Consider the following 21,354-nt stretch of genomic DNA (forward strand, 5'->3'; position numbering starts at 1 on the left):
ACCCTGTGAAGATCAAGGCCATCGAGAGGATGGAAGTGCCCACCCGACTGCTCGACGTACAAAAGTTCACCGGCTGCTTGGCGTCCATCAGCCGTTTCATCAGTCGGCTGGGAGAGAAGGCTCTTCCCCTGTACCAGCTCATGAAGAAGACCACTTTTTTCGAGTGGAACGACAAGGCAGATGAAGCTTTTCTCCAGCTCAAGAAGATGTTGACTACTCCACCTGTCCTGGCGGCTCCGACTCCTAAGGAGCCCATGCTCCTCTACATCGCCGCCACCAGCCGGGTGGTCAGCACAGTCATAGTGGTAGAGCGCAAGGAGGAAGGCAAGGCACTACCAGTCCAGAGACCGGTGTATTACCTGAGTGAAGTGCTGTCAGCCTCCAAGCAAAACTACCCCCACTATCAGAAGATGTGCTACGGCGTGCACTTTGCCGCCAAGAAATTGAAGCCGTATTTTCAAGAGCACCCAATCACTGTTGTCTGCACTGCTCCGCTTGCCGAGATCATTGGAAGCCGGGATGCCTCAGGCCGAGTGGCTAAATGGGCCATAGAGTTGGCCCCCTACACCATCTACTACGAGCCCCGCACCGCCATCAAGTCACAAGCACTGGCCGACTTCCTCGTCGACTGGGCCGAGACCCAGTACCTGCCGCCAGCGCCGGAGTCCACCCATTGGCGGATGCATTTCGATGGTTCCAAGATGCGCACCGGTTTGGGAGCCGGCATCGTCCTCACCTCTCCCAAGGGTGACAAGCTTAGATATGTGCTGCAAATCCATTTTGCCGCCTCCAACAACGTCGCTGAATACGAAGCACTTATTCACGGACTCCGGCTTGCCAAAGAACTCGGCATTCGCCGGATCCTGTGCTATGGTGACTCTGACTTGGTGGTCCAGCAGTCGTCGGGCGACTGGGATGCCAAAGATGCAAACATGGCGAGCTACCGCTTCCTCGTACAGCAACTCAGTGGATACTTTGAAGGGTGCGAGTTCCTCCATGTGCCAAGAAATGACAATGAGCAAGTAGATGCCTTGGCACGAATCGGCTCCACCCGGCAAGCAATACCAACCGGCGTCGCTCTGTAACGCCTCCTCAAGCCGTCTGTCAAGCCATCGCCAGAGTCGGATTGCATCTTCGTGCCGGCTCCTCCTGAAGCAGTCGGATCCGACTTGAGAGCCCCAGCAGCCGGCACGGGAATTCCGGCAGGCGGCCCGGGGGCCGCGGCAGTCGCACCCGGCCCGGGGACTGCAGCGGTCAGCCCAGGGACTTCAGAGCCCGGCCAGGGGACTGCATCAATCGGCCCGGGGACTTCATCGAATCAGCAAGCTGTAGCTGATTCCAACCTGCCGCCTTCCGGCCCAACCGCCCTTGTGCAAGTAGCAGTCCTAGCAATCGAAGAAATTGCAGCACCTTCATGGGCCAAGCCCATCCTCAGCTTCCTGGTGAACAAAGAGCTGCTAACTAATGAGATCTCGGCCCGGCAAGTGCAACACCGGGCAGTAGCATACACCATAGTCAACAGAGAGCTCGTGAGGCGCAGTGTCACTAGTGTCTACCAGCGCTGCGTAGAGCCGGAGCAAGGCCAAGCAATCCTCAAAGATATTCATCACGGCGAGGGTGGTCATCACGCGGCTTCAAGAGCACTCGTGGCCAAAGCTTTTCGCCATGGTTTTTTCTGGCCGACTGCTTTAGAAGACGCCAAAGACTTGGTCCAAAAATGCAAAGGGTACCAAAAGTTCCGCTCCAAGCCACATCAGCCGGCTTCTGCACTCAAGACTATCCCCATTGCCTGGCCCTTTGCTATCTGGGGCCTGGACATGGTGGGACCATTCAAAACAGCACGAGGTGGCATGACTCATCTGCTTGTCGCAGTGGACAAGTTCACCAAGTGGATAGAAGCAAAACCAATCAAGAAATTGAATGGTCCGACTGTTGTGACTTTCATCTCCGACATCACCATCCGGTATGGCATACCGCACAGCATCATCACTGACAATGGCACGAACTTTGCCAAAGGCGCCTTGGCCCGTTTCTGCGCGACGCAGGGCATCCGACTGGACATAGCGTCCGTTGCCCATCCGCAGTCAAACGGCCAGGTGGAGCCAGCAAACGGCCTCATTTTGTCCGGCATCAAGCCCCGACTGGTCGAGCCTCTGGAGCGTTCGGCCGGCTGCTGGCTCGACGAGCTGCCAGCCGTCCTCTGGAGCCTGCGCACAACTCCGAACAAGTCAACCGGCTTCACGCCTTTCTTCCTCGTCTACGGTGCCGAAGCCGTCATCCCGACGGACATAGAATTCGACTCTCCTCGAGTCACCATGTACACCAAAGAGGAGGCAGAAGAAGCGCGATAAGACGGCGTCGATCTGCTGGAAGAGGGCCGGCTATTGGCACTCAGCCGGTCCAGCATCTACCAGCAGAGCCTGCGCCGATACTACAACCGGAAGGTCAAGCCGAGATCTTTCCAAGAGGGAGACCTTGTGCTCCGGCTGATCCAGCGAACAGCCGGCCAGCACAAGCTCTCAGCGCCTTGGGAAGGCCCCTTCATCGTCAACAAGGTGTTGGTCAACGACTCCTACTACCTGATCAACGCTCAGAAGCCTCGAGCGCGCAAGAGGGATGACTCCGGCAAGGAGACGGAGCGGCCATGGAATGCAAATCTCCTCCGAAGATTTTACAGTTAATGCAGTATGTACCACGCTACCTTTTGTATTAAAGTACGAAGACTCCGGGTCCCCCGAGAAGAGCTCGGGGACTGCCCTCTTTTATCTATATGATAAGAATTATGCCTATGAATGTGTCATTTCCTTTGTGCCGCTTGGCACCGGGTCCGACTAGTCGGCCCGGGGACTCGCCGCCTTGTACTATGAAATGCTTCCTGCAGCCGGACAAGTAATGTGTTGGCACTTAAGCCGTCTCCTGCCAGAAGCCGCAGCTCGCAGAGCGACTGTCTGGTGGGTAGGAGAAGGCAGAAAGGGTGCCCACATGAAAAATGGCTAAGGACCCAAAGCATGTGCATAGTTCAAGCCGGCTTCCCGCCTCTACGACCGGCTGTTGAGCAGCCGGCCGGCCGGCTTCTACTTAACTTGCTAAAATGTTCTAAATCGGCTAAGTACTTGCCTTCCCGAAAGTAGCTAAGTACTTGACCCAGCCACAGTCCGCAGAGCGGCTGTTCGGCTGGCAAGACGGTAACTAAGGGAGGGCGGCAAAGGAAAAAGCCAAAAGAGCAGAAAGCAAGAAAAGATAGAACTCGGAAAAATATTTACATAGCAAAAGGCCCTTGGCCGATATTCAACGCGAGTTTGAAATATAGCCTCCGGGTGGAATTGTGCAAAATTAACAACTTCGTCGAGACTGATAGGCAGGTAAAGCAAAAAATAAACTGGCGGCCTAGGGAGCGGCAGACGGGTTCGGTGGATCGGAGGAGTCGGTGGCGCCGGTTGGTGGAGCGGCCGGCTGGTCAGTCTCCGCTTGGTCGCCTCCAGTGGTAGCCGGCTCGCTTGGGCATGGCTCGTTGCTGGAGGCGCGGTCGAGCTGAGGCTGGCCGTCCGCTTCGACCTCTAGCGCCTCCTCTTTGCCTTCCTCCTCCTCCTCGCCTTCTTCCTCTCCACTGGAGCCGATCACCTCGGCCGAGTCCTCGCCGTCCTCCGGGTTCAGCCCGAACCATTCTGGTGGCGCCTCGGCGCCGTTCTCAACCCGCTCCGGGACGAAGACGCTGGTGTCGGTGTACTCGGCGATTGCCGCCGCGCGCTTGACAAGGTCATCTTCCACGACCGCCAACTCCTCCTGAGCCTCCAGCCGAAACGTGGCCAGCTGGGCTAGACTTAGCCCAGGGTACCACGCCTTGACGAATTCCAAGGCCCGGCGCGCTCCAGCCCGGGCCGAGGAGCCCTTCCAGGCCTCAAGACGGCCGGCCGCCACCTCCAGCCAGTCGGCAGTCCGACTGGGAGTGCGCGGTGCCGGCATGTCCGGCCACAGGGCGGCGATCGCCTGGGCGCCGACACGCTGAAGACGGCGCAGCATCCGGTGAGCCGGCCGAAGACGGGCCTCGATGCTCAGGAGCTGCTCGCTAAGGGTTCGGGGGGCGTCGGCAGCGATCTGCGCGCCTTCCGCCCTCCGTCCTTCGCGATCAGCTTCAATGGCCTGATTGGCGGCGTCAGAGTGACCAGGGAAGAAGTCTGCCAAGACAGAAAGCAAAGAGCCAAAGTCAGAGACAAGAGGCCGGCTCGACCAGCAGCCGGCAGCTCAAAGAAGGAAAAAGAGGGAAGCTCACCATCAACTATGTCTTCAATCTCGTGAAAGCCGGAAGTCAACATCGCCTCCTTGTCGGTCCAGGCGGAGCGTTCGGTCGCGAACTCAGCAAGGAGGCCGGTCTCCTGGTCCTCCGCCTCCTTCTGGGCCTTCTTGAGAAGCTCCGCCTGCTCCGCCAGTTGCGCGACCAGCCGGTCACGCTCTTCAGCCAGCTTGCCGCACTCCTCCTCCTTAGCGCGCAGCGCGGTGTTGGCTTCGCCCAGCTGCTGCTGCAAGGCGGCGTTGGCCTCTGTAGGAAAGAAGAAGGGAAAGGTGTCAGTAACCAGCAGAAAGAAGAACAGTTGCCAGGGAGATCCGGCCCGACTGCTCAGCAGTCGGCCCGAATCTCGGGGACTATAGCCCGCGGGTGCGCCAGCGCGCCCCCGCAGAGAAAGCAGAGGACTTACTTCGGCTCTCCGACAAGTCGGCAACACATTGATCCAACTCCTGGACTTTGGAGTTGAAGGCGGCCGCACGGAGGTTATGATAATCCTGCAGCAAGGATATCAGCGCTCAAAGCCTGCTAATTAAAGTTCCGAGCCGCCTGCTCAGCAGCCGGCCCGGAACTCGGGGACTACACCCAGTGGGTGCGCTGACGCACCCCCACAAAGCAATACAAGAGTTAAAAACGAAGAAGCAAGAAGCGTACCCGGATGGCCTCTCATGATTCCAGGAACGTTTTGTTGCAGTGCTTGATAGCGTCGGCCTCGGCGCGGAGTTTGGCTTGAATATCCAGGATCGCCTTGTTCAGAGGGCCCGTCCCACCTCCCCGCACCCTTCTAGTGGGCGCAGCGCTGGTCGCCTCGGTGCCCGGGATCGAGGAGCTTGCGGCGCCGGTCTCCAGCGGGCATGGCGCCGAAGCCTCCTTTGCGAGTTGGCGGCGCGTCGGTGTGCAGACCTCAGGAGTCGGGCCCGTCACCACCTCGTGTCCGGTTGGCGGCACCGGTGGGTCCGCCGGCTGCTTGCCTTGCGCGCTCCCGGACGGCACCGGTGGAGGCACAATCACGTCCGGCATGGCGACATCGCCGCCGTCCCTCTCCATGATCGGGTGCTTGTCGCCGGCTTCCCCAGTCTGCGCCACGAACTCCGGTGGTGGCGGCGTGGAGTTCAGGGGGTGATGAATATCGCCGACTGGCGGTGCACGGCTTCCTCGGCCTGCTTCTTCGCCGCGTCGGCTGCCTCGGCCTCCGCCAGTTTCTTCAAGGCGGCGGCCTCCGCCTTCTCCGTTTCCGCCTTCTCCAGGCGGGCGGCTTCCTTCTCCTCGCGCGCTTCCCGCGTGTTCCGCTCCGTCGCCTCCCGGAGGTCGGCGGCCGGATCAATCCGCGGAGCGGTAGTGGAAGTCTCCGCCGACCCCACGATGGAGGCGGCGGCCGACTTCTCAAGAGAAAGCGGAGCCCTAGATCAAAGGAAACAAAACAAAGAAACTCAGACAAGATCGGCGAGGAAGGAGAAAGTATGAGACGAAGGCGGTACTTACGCGGAAACCAGCTGCGGCTCCTTCACCGCCTTGCGGAAGCGGATGGCCTTCGCGGCCGCTTCATCCCGCTTGGTCGCCGCGGCCGAGCCCTTGGGCTTCTTCGGCCGGCTGCCGAACAAGCTCGACGTGGCCCTACATTTTTTCGCGCCACCCTGGGCATCCGGCGCGGCAGACGAGCTCATGCCTGGCTGGCCGGACCCTGGCTGGTGGCGCGGGGCGACTTCCCCCGCATCGTCGTCAGGCCAGTCCTCGAGGCTGGCTCCTAGCCTCGAGCCGCCTGCTTCGCCGCCTCCTCCCTCGGCGTCGTCCTCCAAGGCCGCCGCCCCCAAGTCGGGGTCGTCGACGTCGCTCTCCGCTCGGTCGGGGAGGAATTGGCGCTCCGGCCCCGCGGCGCCGGCTGCCGGCTGGAGGAGGGGGCTCTGTTCAAAGGCCGATTGGTCAGGTTGGACAGGCCGAACTCGGCAACAAAAAGGATAGAGAAAAGAAAGATAACTTACCATAGGTGGGGGGTTGGCGCGTGAATACGACTCCTTGCCAAACCGCCACTCCTCCGTGAGCTCGCAGTTCGCAAGATAGTTCACCATGTGAGCTACCTCTGCGTGAGGCATCTCCTTGGTGCACAGCCGGCTTGGGTCCCGATGCCCGCTCATCTGACAGATCATATGAGGGCGGCCCTGGAGCGGGAGCACTCGGCGCGCCACGAAGGCGGACAGCAAGTCGGGCCCGGTCAGGCCCTCCGACTGTGTCAACACTCGGAGCCGCGCGATGGCGGCGGCTCCAGAAGGCGACAGTGTCTTGGCCCGGTACGACCAGTTGGGCCGCCTCCCAGCCGGCGGGCCGGCTTCGTAAGCCGGCAAGTTGACCCAGTCGCCCTCCGGGAAGACGCTCTTCACGTAGAAGTACGACCGCTGCCACATCTTCACCGACTTGATCAGCAGGATGGGAGGAAACGGATTTTTAGCCGCCGGCCTCCGCACCGCAATAAACGCGCCGCATTGAGCCGGCACGCCCGCGACGAGGGTGCCGAGCTTGATGTAGAAGAACTCCCCCCAAAGCTCGATGGTGGGGAGGACGCCGAGGAAGCCTTCGCACAAAGTGACGAAGGCGGACAGCAGCACCACCGTGTTCGGGGTGAGGTGGTGCGGCTGAAGACCGTAGAACTCGAGGAAGGATCGGAAGAAGCTGCTCGCCGGCAGGCCGAGGCCGCGCAGGCAGTGCAAGCGGAAGACGACCCACTCGCCCTCCTCCGGTGCCGGCGAGATCTCCCTCTTCGGCGCGAGGCGGACCTTCATGTAATCTTTTTCGGGCAGCCACCGCGTCTGGCGGAGGAAGTCGATGTGGTTGTCGTGAACTTCGGAGCCGTCCCATGCTCCGGAGCACGCCATGGGGGGCGCGGGATTGGAAGATGAGCTCATCGGAGACGAACCACCGCAGCGCTCAGCGTGGCTTGGAGGTGCTACGGCGAGATGAAGAAGAAGGAGGAAAGAATGGGGAGGAGGGGCGCGCGTGCTCCGCCGCTCCCCTCCTCCCCCTACTTATAGGCCTACGGGCTGCGAAGCCGAGGGGGCGATCGTGGGATTTGCTGCGCCCACGACCCCACGCCCCCACGTTTATCGCGCGAATTACTGCACGCAGTAACTCCGCGGGAAAACTCAACCGCCCACCTCGGCCGCAGCGGATCTGCCCGCGTGCCGAGGCGTGGTAGTGGCGGGCCCCGCCAACAGGCGTGTCCCATCGCGAGCGTGGGTTCGCAGACTGGCCCGGCCGCTCGGCGCCACGTGACGCGCCCGCAACTGGCGGCGGCGTGGAGGTTTAGCTAGCACGCCACTTGGTTCCCGCCGACGCCTTCGAAGTTTGGATAAGTCAGGCTGGGCGAGGCCGACTCCCGCCAGTCGGCTTGGCGGAAGTCGGACGAAGCTCCGCCTCAAGCCCTCGGAGAAAGAAACTGCTGAGGCTCCTCGGCCGCTCAGCCGCGGCACCTCACCAGCTTCGGGGACTACTGTCGGAGTAATGGGCCACGGGTAGGCTAACCCAAGACCCAGAACCTTTCAAGACAACGTGGCTGGCAGCGCCCCTCGAGGCGTCAAGACGACGTGCCGCCTTCTGTCGGCCGGCTGGAGGAATAGCCGGCTGCCCCTACACGGCTCAGTTCCAGAAGCCGGCATCAAGACAAGCCGAATCCTAGTGGGCGGCTTCCAGAGAAGACGGCCCCTAGCAGTCGGCCCGTGACGCCTACGAAGCCTGCGCCCTCATCAAGAAAGACAAGACGGGGAGTGGCTACAGTATAGCCCATCCCTCCCAAATCTAGGGATGGGCGTGGCCACAGTGCACCATACCAACGGAGATCTCCGCCTGGCGCGGCACTGTTGCCACTCCACCCCTGAGGTCACCACAAGCAGGCGGAGCCCTGCTCCCACGATGGCTTGTCGGTATGGCACAAGGACGACGGGCCCCACCGATCAGCGAGAGCCCGGAAGACGGCTAGAGCCCCACCAGTCGGATCCAAGGGAGGTCAGTCCCCAGCAGTCGGCCCGCCCCTTCCTCAGGACCCAGGTGCCATTAACCAGACAAGACACAGAGTGGCTACAGTAATCGCCCGCCAGACGGCGGGGCTGTAGCCACGCTCCCGTGCCCGAGCCTGCGTCATTAGCATCACGGCTACAGTGATCAGCAGCCGGCAAGACCTGTGAGCGGTGGGGGCGGCCTGTCGGCTCAGTACCAGACCAGTCGGCGGGCCCCAACAGCCGGCGGAGAAGCCGGCCACCAGAGAGACTGACCGCCGGGTCCTACACCCGGCCGGATTACTACTGTACCCCTGGCGGGTAGGCCTATATAAACCCCCCAGGGCACCCATGCAAAGGGTTCCCAACCTGTTAGAACTAGACCGACCCATAGAGAGAGGAGAGAGCTAGCTTTTCTTTCTTCCACCTCTAGCAAACAGCTCGAGGAGCACCATTGTACTCACTAGTGCCTTAGTGATCATGCGGAGACCCCGCAGAGCAGGACTAGGGGTGTTATCTCCTAGGAGAGCCCCGAACCTAGGTAAAGTGCGCCGGCGTTCGTGTCTACGCCTCATCCCGCTTCCAGGCACCGGCGACGTTCTACTCGCTCCCACCATGATAAGCCATCCATTGGCATATGTCGCACCCAACCCCCGACAATCACTTAACAAATCATTTCATCAAAGGTATGGACAAATTAGTAGCCTTGCATACTTAACAAATCATTCAAAAAATGAACCATGATTGACTGCTGTCATCAAGTAATACATGAAACTATAACTGATCCGCCTTTGATCACTGCAAATTTCCTGATGGGCTGTTGTGTGGTACCATCCGGTAATAAATATAAAGTCTTTAAGTTGTCCCAACAAAACAAGTAATGCATTTTCTCCTGTACATAATATTTTTAGAGGTAGCTGTGGAGGTTAATTTTCCAGTCAGAATAAGGACATGATAACATCTCTCAAGCAAGATGACAGCATATAGTGAAGGCTATGAGAACGAGCAAGGTATGCTGACCAACCATCACCCTTTTGTATACCTTGCTATGTATTTACTCATTACTACCCATACCAACAAGTAAAATCATGATTATGAAGTATAATGGCAGAAAATCCAACAGTGAGGAATTTGTTGCAATATGAACTACTAGCTCACAGCAAATCTTCATTGACCCCAACAAGCCCATACCATATCATGGAGATAGGCTGACTCATTCAAGTAAGCAGTAACAACAATCATCAAAAATATGCACCAACCATAAATGTTACATGTGTGCACATATCATCAAAAACATGCACCAATCAAGAGCTGTCTATACTTGACAAATCCTTCAAAATATGCACTAATCATCATACTACCATCGAGTAATACATGAAACTATAACTGATCCTCAGTCCATCATTACAAATTTCCTCATGGACTACTTCTGTGCTCGCCTTTTAGTTTTTAATAATTAAGCATCAGCAAATACATATACACAGTCTTCAAATTATCCCAACAAACCAGAACATGTGTATGCTCCTGTAAATATACTTTTTCTATATCTAGCAGTGGGGGATCATTTTCCCGGGAGAAAAAGTACTTGATAGCATCCGTCAAGAAATATGATAGCATAGTGAAGGCTATGTCGACGAGCAAGGTATGCTCGCCAACACCCACCCTTTTCTCTTACTTGCTACGAAAGTGTTTACCCATTACTACCCATACGAACAGGTAAAACCATGATTATGCAGTACATTGCCAGATTATCTTGCTGTAAAATTACTTGTTGCAATATGACCTACTAGTTGACAGTAAATCTGCGTATACTCGAAACATGCACACAAGCAAGTGTTAGATTTTAACTTGGGCGGTGCTGCTAGATCATAATATTAAGGTCAGATCGACATGCGAAGGGCAGGGAAGATCAATCTTACCTGCGAAGTGGTACCAGATGGGGCTGGAGTAGACTTGTTGAAGCTGGCACCACCGAAGCATCGGGCGGCGCGGTGATACGTCTCCAACGTATCTACTTCTCCTCACGCTTTTCCTCTTGTTTTGGACTCTAATTTGCATGATTTGAATGCAACTAACCCCGGACTGACGCTGTTTTCATAAGAACTACCATGGTGTTGTTTTTGTGCAGAAATAAAAGTTCTCGAAATGAAACGAAACTTTGCGAGGAATTTTTATGGAATAAAAGAGGATTTCTGGAGCCAAGACCTACCGGAGAAGGGGCCCTGGGTGGGCACAACCCACCAAGGCGCGCGCCCCTCTCCTGGCGCGCCCAGGTGGGTTGTCCCCACTTGGTGGCCCCGCAGACCCTGATTCCAACACTATAAAATCACATATTTCCAGGAAAAAAATAGGGAGAAAGAATTATTGCGTTCCACGAGGCGGAGCCGCCGTCACCTCCTGTTCTTCATCGGAGGCCAGATCTGGAGTCCGTTTGGGGCTCCGAAGAGGGGGATCTTCGTTCTTGTCATCACCAACCCTTCTCCATCGCCAATTCCATGATGCTCCCCACCAGGAGTGAGTAATTCCTTCGTAGGCTCGCTGGTCGGTGAGGAGTTGGATGAGATTCATCATGTAATCGAGTTAGTTTTGTTAGGGCCTGATCCCTAGTATCCACTATGTTCTTAGATTGATGTTGCTATGACTTTGCTATGCTTAATGCTTGTCACTTTGGGCTCGGGTGCTATGAACTCAGATCTGAACCGTTTATGAATTCATCATTATATCCATGTTTTAGATCCGATCTTGCAAGTTATAGTTACCTATTACATGTTATGATCCGGCAACCTCGGAGTGACAATAGCCGGGCCCCCTCCCGGCGATGACTGTAGTTTGAGGAGTTCATGTATTCACTATGTGTTAATGCTTTGTTCCGGTTCTCTATTAAAAGGAGGCCTTAATATCCCTTAGTTTCCAATATGGACCCCGCTGCCATGGGAGGGTAGGACAAAAGATGTCATCCAAGTTCTTTTAATAAAGTACGTATGACTATTTACGGAATATATGCCTACATTATATCGATGAACTGGAGCTAGTGCCGTATCGCGCTAGGTTATAACTGTCACATGATGAATATCATCCAACAAGTCACTGATACGTCTCCATCGTATTTATAATTTTTGATTGTTTCATGCCAATATTATACAACTTTTACATACTTTTGGCAACTTTTTATATGATTTATTGGACTAACCTATTGATCCAGTGCCCAGTGCCAGTTCCTGTTTTTCGCATGTTTTTTGTCTCGCAGAAAATCCATATCAAACGAAGTCCAAATGCAATAAACTTTCACGGAGAATTATTTTGGAATATATGTGATTTTTGGGAGTTGGAATCACTGCAAACGGAGGCCCGTGGTGGGCACAACCCACCGGGATTCGACCCCTGACCTAGGTGCGTGGAGGTGGGTTGTGCGCTCCTCGAACGTCGGTTGGAGCTCTACTTCGGGCGCAAGGAAGCTTATATCTGAAAATAAGTCGTGTAAAAATCTCAGTGCAATCGGAGTTACGGATCTCCGGGAATAGAAGAGAACAGAGAGGGAGATCCAATCTCGGAGGGGATCCCGCCCCTCCGCCGCCATGGAGCCCAAGGACCATAGGGGGAACTCTCCTCCCATCTAGGGGGGAGGCCAAGGAAGAAGAAGAAGAAGGAGGGGGGCTCTCTCCCCCTCTATCCCGGTGGCGCCGGAGTGCCGCCGGGACAACGATCGGGACGGTGATCTACATCCACAATCTTGCTACTGTCAACACCAACTTTCTCCCCCTCTATGCAGTGGTGTAACACCTCTTCTCCCCGCTGTAATCTCTACTTAAACATGGTGCTCAACTCCATATATTATTTCCCAATGATCTATGGTTATCCTATGATGTTTGAGTAGATCCGTTTTGTCCTGTGGGTTAATCGTGATCTTGGTTGGTACGATTTATATTTTATTTATGGTGTTGTCCTACGGTGCCCTCCATTCTCGCGCAAACGTGAGGGGCCCCCGTTGTAGGGTGTTGCAATATGTTCATGGTTCGCTTACGGTGTGTTGCGAGAGTGACAGAAGCTTAAACCCGAGTAAGTGGGGTATGACGTATGGGAGTATAGAGGACTTGATACTTAACGCTATGGTTGGGTTTCACGACCTTAATGATCTTTAGTAGTTGTGGATGCTTGCTAGGGGTCCAATCATAAGTGCATATGATCCAAGTAGTGAAAGTATGTTAGCTCATGCCTCTCCCTCATATAAAATTACAACAATGATTACCTGTACTTGTTATCGATTGCCTAGGGACAAATAACTTTCTTGTTGACACAAACCCCTTTACTAAACACCTAACTTTTATTATCTTGCAAACTACTTCTAGTTTTATTCTTGCAAATTAGTTCTAGCATCACACCTACAAAGTACTTCTAGTTTCATACTTGTTCTAGGTAAAGCGAATGTCGAGCATGCGTAGAGTTGTATCGGTGGTCGATAGAACTTGAGGGAATATTTGTTCTACCTTTAGCTCCTCGTTGGGTTTGACACTCTTATTTATCGAAGAAGGCTACAAATGATCCCCTATACTTGTGGGTTATCAAGACCTTTTTCTGGCGCCGTTGCCGGGGAGCAATAGCATGGGGTGAATATTCTCGTGTGTGCTTGTTTGCTTTATCACTAAGTAGTTTTTATTTCCTATTCTAAGTTGTTCTATATCTTTAGTTATGGATATGGAACACGAAACACCAAAAAAATTATTTGTACTTGCTACTCATGGAGATGGGGACCCTCCTAAAACCCTCGATGCTCAGTAGGTGAAAGATATTTTGCACTACTTTGATAATCCTAAGAAAACCCCATTCAACATGATAATGGGAGTAATGTTGGATCAACGTGAATACTTTAGGGATTATCGGTTGACACGAAAAGGGAAACTTTTATGTGATCAAATTTATATGTTTCATTGGTATGCTCGGGATTTATGCTTGAGATATGATTATACTTGTTGCTCTAGGATGAGGGCTCCACACCTTCCCTTTTCATGTGAATTTAATGATAATGAAACCTTAGCTTCTTATGCTAATGGTATATATGATTACTATGATGTGGAACGAATAGAAGAATTTGTTGCTTTTAAGGGTGCTTATGAAATTGAATCTTTGTTTGAAAAATATGAAGCTTTTGATGATGATGTTTATAGACCTGGAAATTTTGCCATCCTTAAATATTGCTATGATAATTATAAATTCAATTCCGATATTGATGAATTTATTGAGAGAGTCTCCGCTGTCCAAGAAGAGACTAATATTTTGCAAGAGTCTATGGAAGAAGGAATTGATGAAACTGTGAGCTCATTGGATGAAAAAGATGATGAGGAGAGCGAAGAACAAAAGGAGGAAGAGCGGATTAACTACCCATGCCCACCTTCTAATGAGAGTAACTCTTCAACTCATACATTGTTTAATGTCCCTTCATGCTTACGGAAGGATGAATGCTATGATAATTGCTATGATCCCGTTGATTCTTTAGAAATATCCCTTTTTGATGAACTTCATGATTGCTATGCTTGTGGCCAAGATGCCAATCTGAATTATGCTTATGGATATGAACTTGTTATTGTTCCTTTTGTAAAACATGAAATTGTTTCTATTTCACCCACACATGATAGTCCCATTATCTTTTTGAATTCTCCAAACTACATATATCGGAGAAGTTTGCTCTTGTTAAGGATTATATTGATGGGTTGCCTTTTACCGTTGCACATGATGATTTTGATGAATATAATATTCATGTGCTTGCTTCTCCTACTTGCAATTATTATGAGAGAGGAACTACATCTCCGCCTCTTTATGTTTCCAACACGATAAAATTGCAAGAAACCGCTTATGCTATGCATTGGCCTTTACTTGATGTGCATGAATTGTTCTTGTATGACATGCCGATGCATAGGAAGAGAGTTAGACTTCGTCATTGCTTGATATATGTTGCTTTGTGCTCACTACTAAATGCTAAATCATTGTTGATTCAAATTGGCTTTGATATACCTTGGGATTCGGGTGGATCCATTACTTGAGCACTTTATGCCTAGCTTAATGGCTTTAAAGAAAGCTCTGCCAGGGAGACAACCCGGAAGTTGTAGAGAGTCATTTATTTCTGCTTAGTGCTTTTATAAAGTTTAAAAACAAAAAAAAATATTGGGGAACTTAAAACTTCACAAAAAGAAAAGTGGAAGTGAGAGGGACCAGCATTGTGTAAGTGGGAGACGTCCTTGAACTTTGTTCATGCCCATGGAAACTTTGTGAATCTTAATTACAGAAATTTTTCAAAAAAAATAATTATCCCCTTGTACAATTCCATTGTATTATAAAAAATAATGTGCCAAGGTTTGCCTGTAGGATGTTTAAATTGCTTGTTGGTTTGTGCGGTGCAAAACAGAAACTTTGGTAGTAGTGCGTGATTTTACATTTTTTACTGGAAAGTCAAACGGTTTTGAAACTTTTTGCATTGTATTTCTATACAAAATTTTTATTTTTCCTAATTTTTTCAGAATTTTAAGAGTTACAGAACTATGGTGGATGTTCGAATCTTTACAGACTGTTCTGTTTTCACATATTGCTGTTATAGCTTCATTATTTGCCTATGTTTGAATTCTTGTTGAAGCCTCCTTGACTTCGGGCCATAGAATTGTGATAGCATACAGTGGGTAATATTTGTTTATAATTATACAATAATTTTACAGCAGTACATGATGGGATTTCATTGCCATATTCACTAACCCCGCCACTAAAAGTTTGGTTAAGTTTTGTGTGGATGAAGTGTTCGAAGATCGAGGAGGTATCGATGTGAGGAGAAGGAGGAGAGGCAAGAGCTCAAGCTTGTGGATGACCAAGGCACCCCAAGTAAATATTCAAGGAGACTCAAGCGTCTAAGCTTGGTGATGCCCCGGAAGGCATCCCATCTTTCTTCAACAAGTATCGGTATGTTTTCGGATTCGTTTCGTTCACATGATATGTGCAAATCTTGGAGCGTCTTTTGCGTTTATTTTTCACTTTTATTTTATGCACCATGCTGGTATGAGATAGTCCATGGTTGATTTATAGAATGCTCATTGCACTTCACTTATATCTTTTGAGTGTGGCTTTATAGAATGCTTCATGTGCTTCCTTATATCATTTCAAGTTTGGATTGCCTGTTTCTTTTCACATAGAAAACCGTTGTTTGAAGAATGCTCTTTTGCTTCACTTATATTTGTTTGAGCATGGTATTTTGTAGAAATAATTAAACTCTCTTGCTTCACTTATATCTATTTAGAGAGTCAACGGACTTGGTCATTTGCATGGTTAGTCATAAAATCCTACATAAAACTTATGGATCACTGAATATGATATGTTTGATTCCTTGCAATAGTTTTGCGATATAGAGATGGAATATGTGGGAGGTACTAGTAAATAGTTGTGGTTAGTAAGAATATTGGTGTTAAGGTTTGTGATTCCCGAAGCATGCACATATAGTCTCTCGTTATGCTATGAAGTTGGAGCATGATTTATTATTGAATGTCTTCCTTATGAGTGGCGGTCGGGGGCGAGCGATGGTCTTTTCCTACCAATCTATAACCCTAGGGGCATGCGTAGTAGTACTTTGCTTCGAGGGCTAATAAACTTTTGCAATAAATATATGAGTTCTTTATGACTTATGTGAGTCCATGGATTATACGCACTCTTACCTTTCCGCAATTTGCTGGCATCTACGGTACCGTGCATTGCCCTTTCTCACCTCGAGAGTCGGTGCAAACTTCCCCGGTGCATCCAAACCCCATGATATGATACGCTCTATCACACATAAGCCTTATTATGTCTTCCTCAAAACAGCCACCATACCTACCTATTATGGCTTTTCCATGGCCATTCCAAGATATATTGCCATGCAACTTCCACCGCTTCCGTTTGATGACTTGAGCATTCATTGTCATATTGCTTTGCATGATCATATAGCTGACATAGTAGTTGTGGCTCAGCCACTGTTCATCATTTTTCATACATGTTACGCTAGATCATTGCACATCCTGGTACATTGCCAGAGGCATTCATATAGAGTCATATTTTGTCATAGGTATCGAGTTGTAATTTTTATTTCTTTTGAGTTATAAGTAAAGAGAAGTGTGATGATCATCATTATTCATTTTTAGGTAGTGCCCCAGTGAGGAAAGGATGATGGAGACTATGATTCCCCCACAAGTCGGGATGAGACTCCTTACAATGAGAGAAAAAGAAAAAACAAGAAAAAAAGAAAGAAAGAAAAGAAAGAAAAGAAAAAAGGAAAAAAAGAAACAAAGAGAGAAGGGGCATTGTTAGTATCATTTACCACACTTGTGCTTCAAAGTAGCACCATGTTTTTCATATGGAGAGTCTCCTATGTTGTCACTTTCATATACTAGTGGGAAATTTTCATTATAGGATTAGATGCACACCCACTTAGTTTCATATTGAGCTTTAATACACTTATAGCTCTTAGTGCATTCATTGCATGGCAATCCCTACTCCTCACATTGATATCAATTGATGGGCATCTCCATAGCCCGTTCGTTAGCCGCGTCGGTGTGAGACTTTCTTACCTTTTTGTCTTCTTTATATTTACCCCTATCATCATACTCTATTCCACCCGTAGTGCTATATCCATGGCTTGCGCTCATGTATTGCGTGAGGGTTGAAAAAGTTGAAGCGCGTTAAAAAGTATGAACCAATTGCTCGGCTTGTCATCGGGGTTGTGCATGATAAATACTTTGTGTTAAGAAGACAGAGCATGACAAGACTATATGATTTTGTAGGGATAGCTTTCTTTAGCATTGATATTTTGAAAGACATGATTGTTTATTGGGATGCCTGAGTATTGATGTCTTTATGTCAAATTATAGACTATTGCTTTGAATCACTTATGTCTTAATATTCATGCCATGACTATATACATGATCAAGTTTATGCCAGGTAGCATTCCACATCAAAAATTATCTTTTTTATCATTTACCTGCTTGAGGACGAGTAGCAATTAAGCTTGGGGATGCCGATATGTCTCCGTCGTATCTATAATTTTTGATTGTTTCATGCCAATATTATACAACTTTTACATACTTTTGGCAACTTTTTATATGATTTATTGGACTAACCTATTGATCCAGTGCCCAATGCCAGTTCCTGTTTTTTGCATGTTTTTTGTCTCGCAGAAAATCCATATGAAACGAATTCCAAATGCAATGAAATTTCACGGAGAATTATTTTGGAATATATGTGATTTTGGGAGTTGGAATCACTGCAAACGGAGGCCCGTGGTGGGCACAACCCACCAGGATCCGACCCCTGAGCCAGGCGTGTGGAGGTGGGTTGTGCCCTCCTCGAACGTCGGTTGGAGCTCTACTTCGGGCGCAAGGAAGCTTATATCCGAAAATAAATCGTGTTAAAATCTCAGCGCAATCAGAGTCACGGATCTCCGGGAATATAAGAAACAGTTTTCGGCCAGATCTGGGCAACGCGAAATAGAAGAGAACAGAGAGGGATATCCAATCTCAGAGGGGCTCCCGCACCTCCGCTGCCATGGAGACCAAGGACCAGAGGGGGAACTCTCCTCCCATCTAGGGGGAGGCTAAGGAAGAAGAAGAAGGAGGGGGGCTCTCTCCCCCTGTCTCCCGGTGGCGCCGGAGTGTCGCCGGGGCAACGATCGGGACGGCGATCTACATCAACAATCTTGCTACCGTCAACACCAACTTTCTCCCCCTCTATGCAGCGGTGTAACACATCTTCTCCCTGCTGTAATCTCTACTTAAACATGGTGCTCAACTCCATATATTATTTTCCAATGATCTATGGTTATCCTATGATGTTTGAGTAGATCTGTTTTGTCCTGTGGGTTAATCGTGATCTTGGTTGGTATGATTGTATATTTTATTTATGGTGATGTCCTACGATGCCCTCCGTTCCCGCGCAGACGTGAGGGGCCCCCGCTGTAGGGTGTTGCAATATGTTCATGGTTCGCTTATGGTGGGTTGCGAGAGTGACAGAGGCTTAAACCTGAGTAAGTGGGATATGATGTATCGGAGTAAAGAGGACTTGATACTTAATGCTATGGTTGGGTTTCACGGCCTTAATGATCTTTAGTAGTTGTGGATGCTTGCTAGGGGTCCAATCATAAGCGCATATGATCCAAGTAGAGAAAGTACGTTAGCTCATGCCTCTCCCTCATATAAAATTACAAGAATGATTACCGGTACTTGTTATCGATTACCTAGGGACAAATAACTTTCTTGTTGACACAAACCCCTTTACTAAACACCTAACTTTTATTATCTTGCAAAGTACTTCTATTTTTATTCGTGCAAAGTAGTTATAGCATCACACCTACAAAGTACTTTGTCGGTGTAAAAAAGTACGGGTCTTTTCTGTACCCCTTTACTTGTGCGTGGGAAGTCGTAGCCACGCCTGAGGCCATGCTTGCCAGGGCAGAGTAAGGAAAGGAACAAAGCTGCCAAGGAAACACTCAAGCCAGAGGCATGAAGAGCAAAGCGGAAAGACGGGTTTCCCCTGGCAACACCCTTGCCGGGGCGGCCTACATAGCCCCGGCAAGAGCCTTGCCGGGGCAACTTGCCCAACACCAGCAGAGCCGCCACCCTTGAGCCTGAGAGTTCTGACACCATCGACAATGTCGGAACCAAGGCTCGGGAGGAGCCTGCATGATGGCATGCAGATCTTTGTTAAGACCAAAGGCCTGCAAGACTGGATTAGAACCAGAAGACAAAGACCCCCGCCAAGACCCCTTGCCGGAGACGGCCGAAGACCCCCCGCAAGACCCTTGCCGGGGACACCCCACGAGACCCGGGCAAGACCCTTGCCGGGGGCATCTGCGGGGCCACAGCCAGGCCCACACCTACCAAGGCTCCGCTGCCCCACGGCCGTTCCAACACGGCAACCAGCCTGCCAACTAGGCGAACGCCTGCATGGCAGCGTGTGATAACCCACAAGTATAGGGGATTAATTGTAGCCTCTTTCAATAAGTAAGAGTGTCGAACCCAATGAGGAGCTAAAGGTAGAACAAATATTCCCTCAAGTTCTATCGACCATCGATACAACTCTATGCACACTTGACGTCCGCTTTACCGGAAACAAGTATGAAACTAGAAGTACTCTGTAGGTGTTGTTGGATAAGTTTGCAAGAATATAAAGAGCACGTAAATATAAACTAGGGGCTGTTTAGATGAATACACAACTAAATTAGTTTTAGTAGAGAGCTTTTTGTTACGAGAAAGTTATTTGTCCCTAGGCAATCGATAACTAGACCGGTAATCACTATTGCAATTTTATTTGAGGGAGAGGCATAAGCTAACAGACTTTCTCTACTTGGATCATATGCACTTATGATTAGAACTCTAGCAAGCATCCGAAACTACTAAAGATTCATTAAGGTAAAACCCAGCCATAGCATTAAAGTATCAAGTTCTCTTTATCCCATACGCAAACAACCTACTTATTCGGGTCTGTGCTTCTGTCACTCACGCCACCCACCATAAGCAAATCATGAACATATTGCAAACCCTACAACGGGAATCCCTCACGCTTGCGCGACACGGAGAGCACCATAGGACAGCACCAATAATAAAACATGCAACTCAAACCAATCTTGATCATCAAATAGCCCAAAGGACAAAACAGATCTACTCAAACACCATAAGATAGCCATACATCATTGGGAAATAATATATAGCGTTGAGCACCATGTTTAAGTAGAGATTACAGCGGGTAAGAGAGAGGTTACACCGCTGCATAGAGGGGGAAAGAGTTGGTGATGATGGCGGTGAAGTTGTTGGTGAAGATTGCGGTGATGATGATGGCCACGGTGGCGTTCCGGCGCCACCGGAAGAGAAGGGGAGAGGGGGCCCCTTTGTCTTCTTCTTCCTTGACCTCCTCCCTAGATGGGAGAAGGGTTTCCCCTCTGGTACTTGGCCTCCATGGCGTGGGAGGGGCGAGAGCCCCTCCGAGATTGGATCTGTCTCTCTGTTTATCTCCGTTTCCACGTTCTCCTCTGCTGCCCTTTCACCGTTTCGTATATATATGGAGATCCGTAACTCCGATTGGACTGAAACCTTCGCCGTGATTTTTTTACCAAAAATTATCTTTCTTGCGGCCGAAGAAGGGCATCAACCGCCTTACGGGTGTCCCACGAGGGTCAGGGACGCACCCAGGGAGGGCAGGGGCGCCCCCCTGCCTCGTGGCCACCTCGGGCACCGTCTCGCGTGGATTTTTCTTCCAGAATTTTCCAAATATTCCAAGAATAAGCTCCGTCCATTTTTGTCCCGTTTCGATTCCGTTTAATATGGATATTCTGCGAAACATAAAACATGCAACAAACAGGAACTGGCACTGGGCACTGGATCAATATGTTAGTCCCAGAAATAGTATAAAAAGTTGCCAAAAAGTATATGAAAGTTGAATAATATTGGCATGGAACAATCAAAAATTATAGATACGACGGAGACGTATCAGCATCCCCAAGCTTAATTCCTGCTCGTGCTCGAGTAGGTAAATGATAAAAAAGATAATTTTTGATGTGGAATGCTACCTAGCATAATCTTGATCATATGTCTAATCATGGCATGAATATTAAGACACGAGTGATTCAAAGCAATAGTCTATCCTTTGACATAAAAACAATAATACTTCAAGCCTACTAATAAAGCAATCATGTCTTTTCAAAATAACAAGGCCAAAGAAAGTTATCCCTACAAAATCATATAGTCTGGCTATGCTCCATCTTCACCACACAAAATATTCACATCATGCACAACCCCGATGACAGGCCAAGCAATTGTTTCATACTTTTGACGTTCTCAAACCTTTTCAACTTTCACGCAATACATGAGCGTGAGCCATGGACATAGCACTATGGGTGGAATAGAATATGATGATGGGGGTTATGTGGAGAAGACAAAAAGGAGAAAGTCTCACATCGACGCGGCTAATCAACGGGCTATGGAGATGCCCATCAATTGATGTCAATGCGAGGAGTAGGGATTGCCATGCAACGGATGCACTAGAGCTATAAGTATATGAAAGCTCAAACTGAAACTAAGTGGGTGTGCATCCAAC

Source organism: Triticum aestivum, chromosome 5D, assembly GCF_018294505.1.
Source record: "Triticum aestivum cultivar Chinese Spring chromosome 5D, IWGSC CS RefSeq v2.1, whole genome shotgun sequence".
Lineage (NCBI taxonomy): Eukaryota > Viridiplantae > Streptophyta > Magnoliopsida > Poales > Poaceae > Triticum > Triticum aestivum.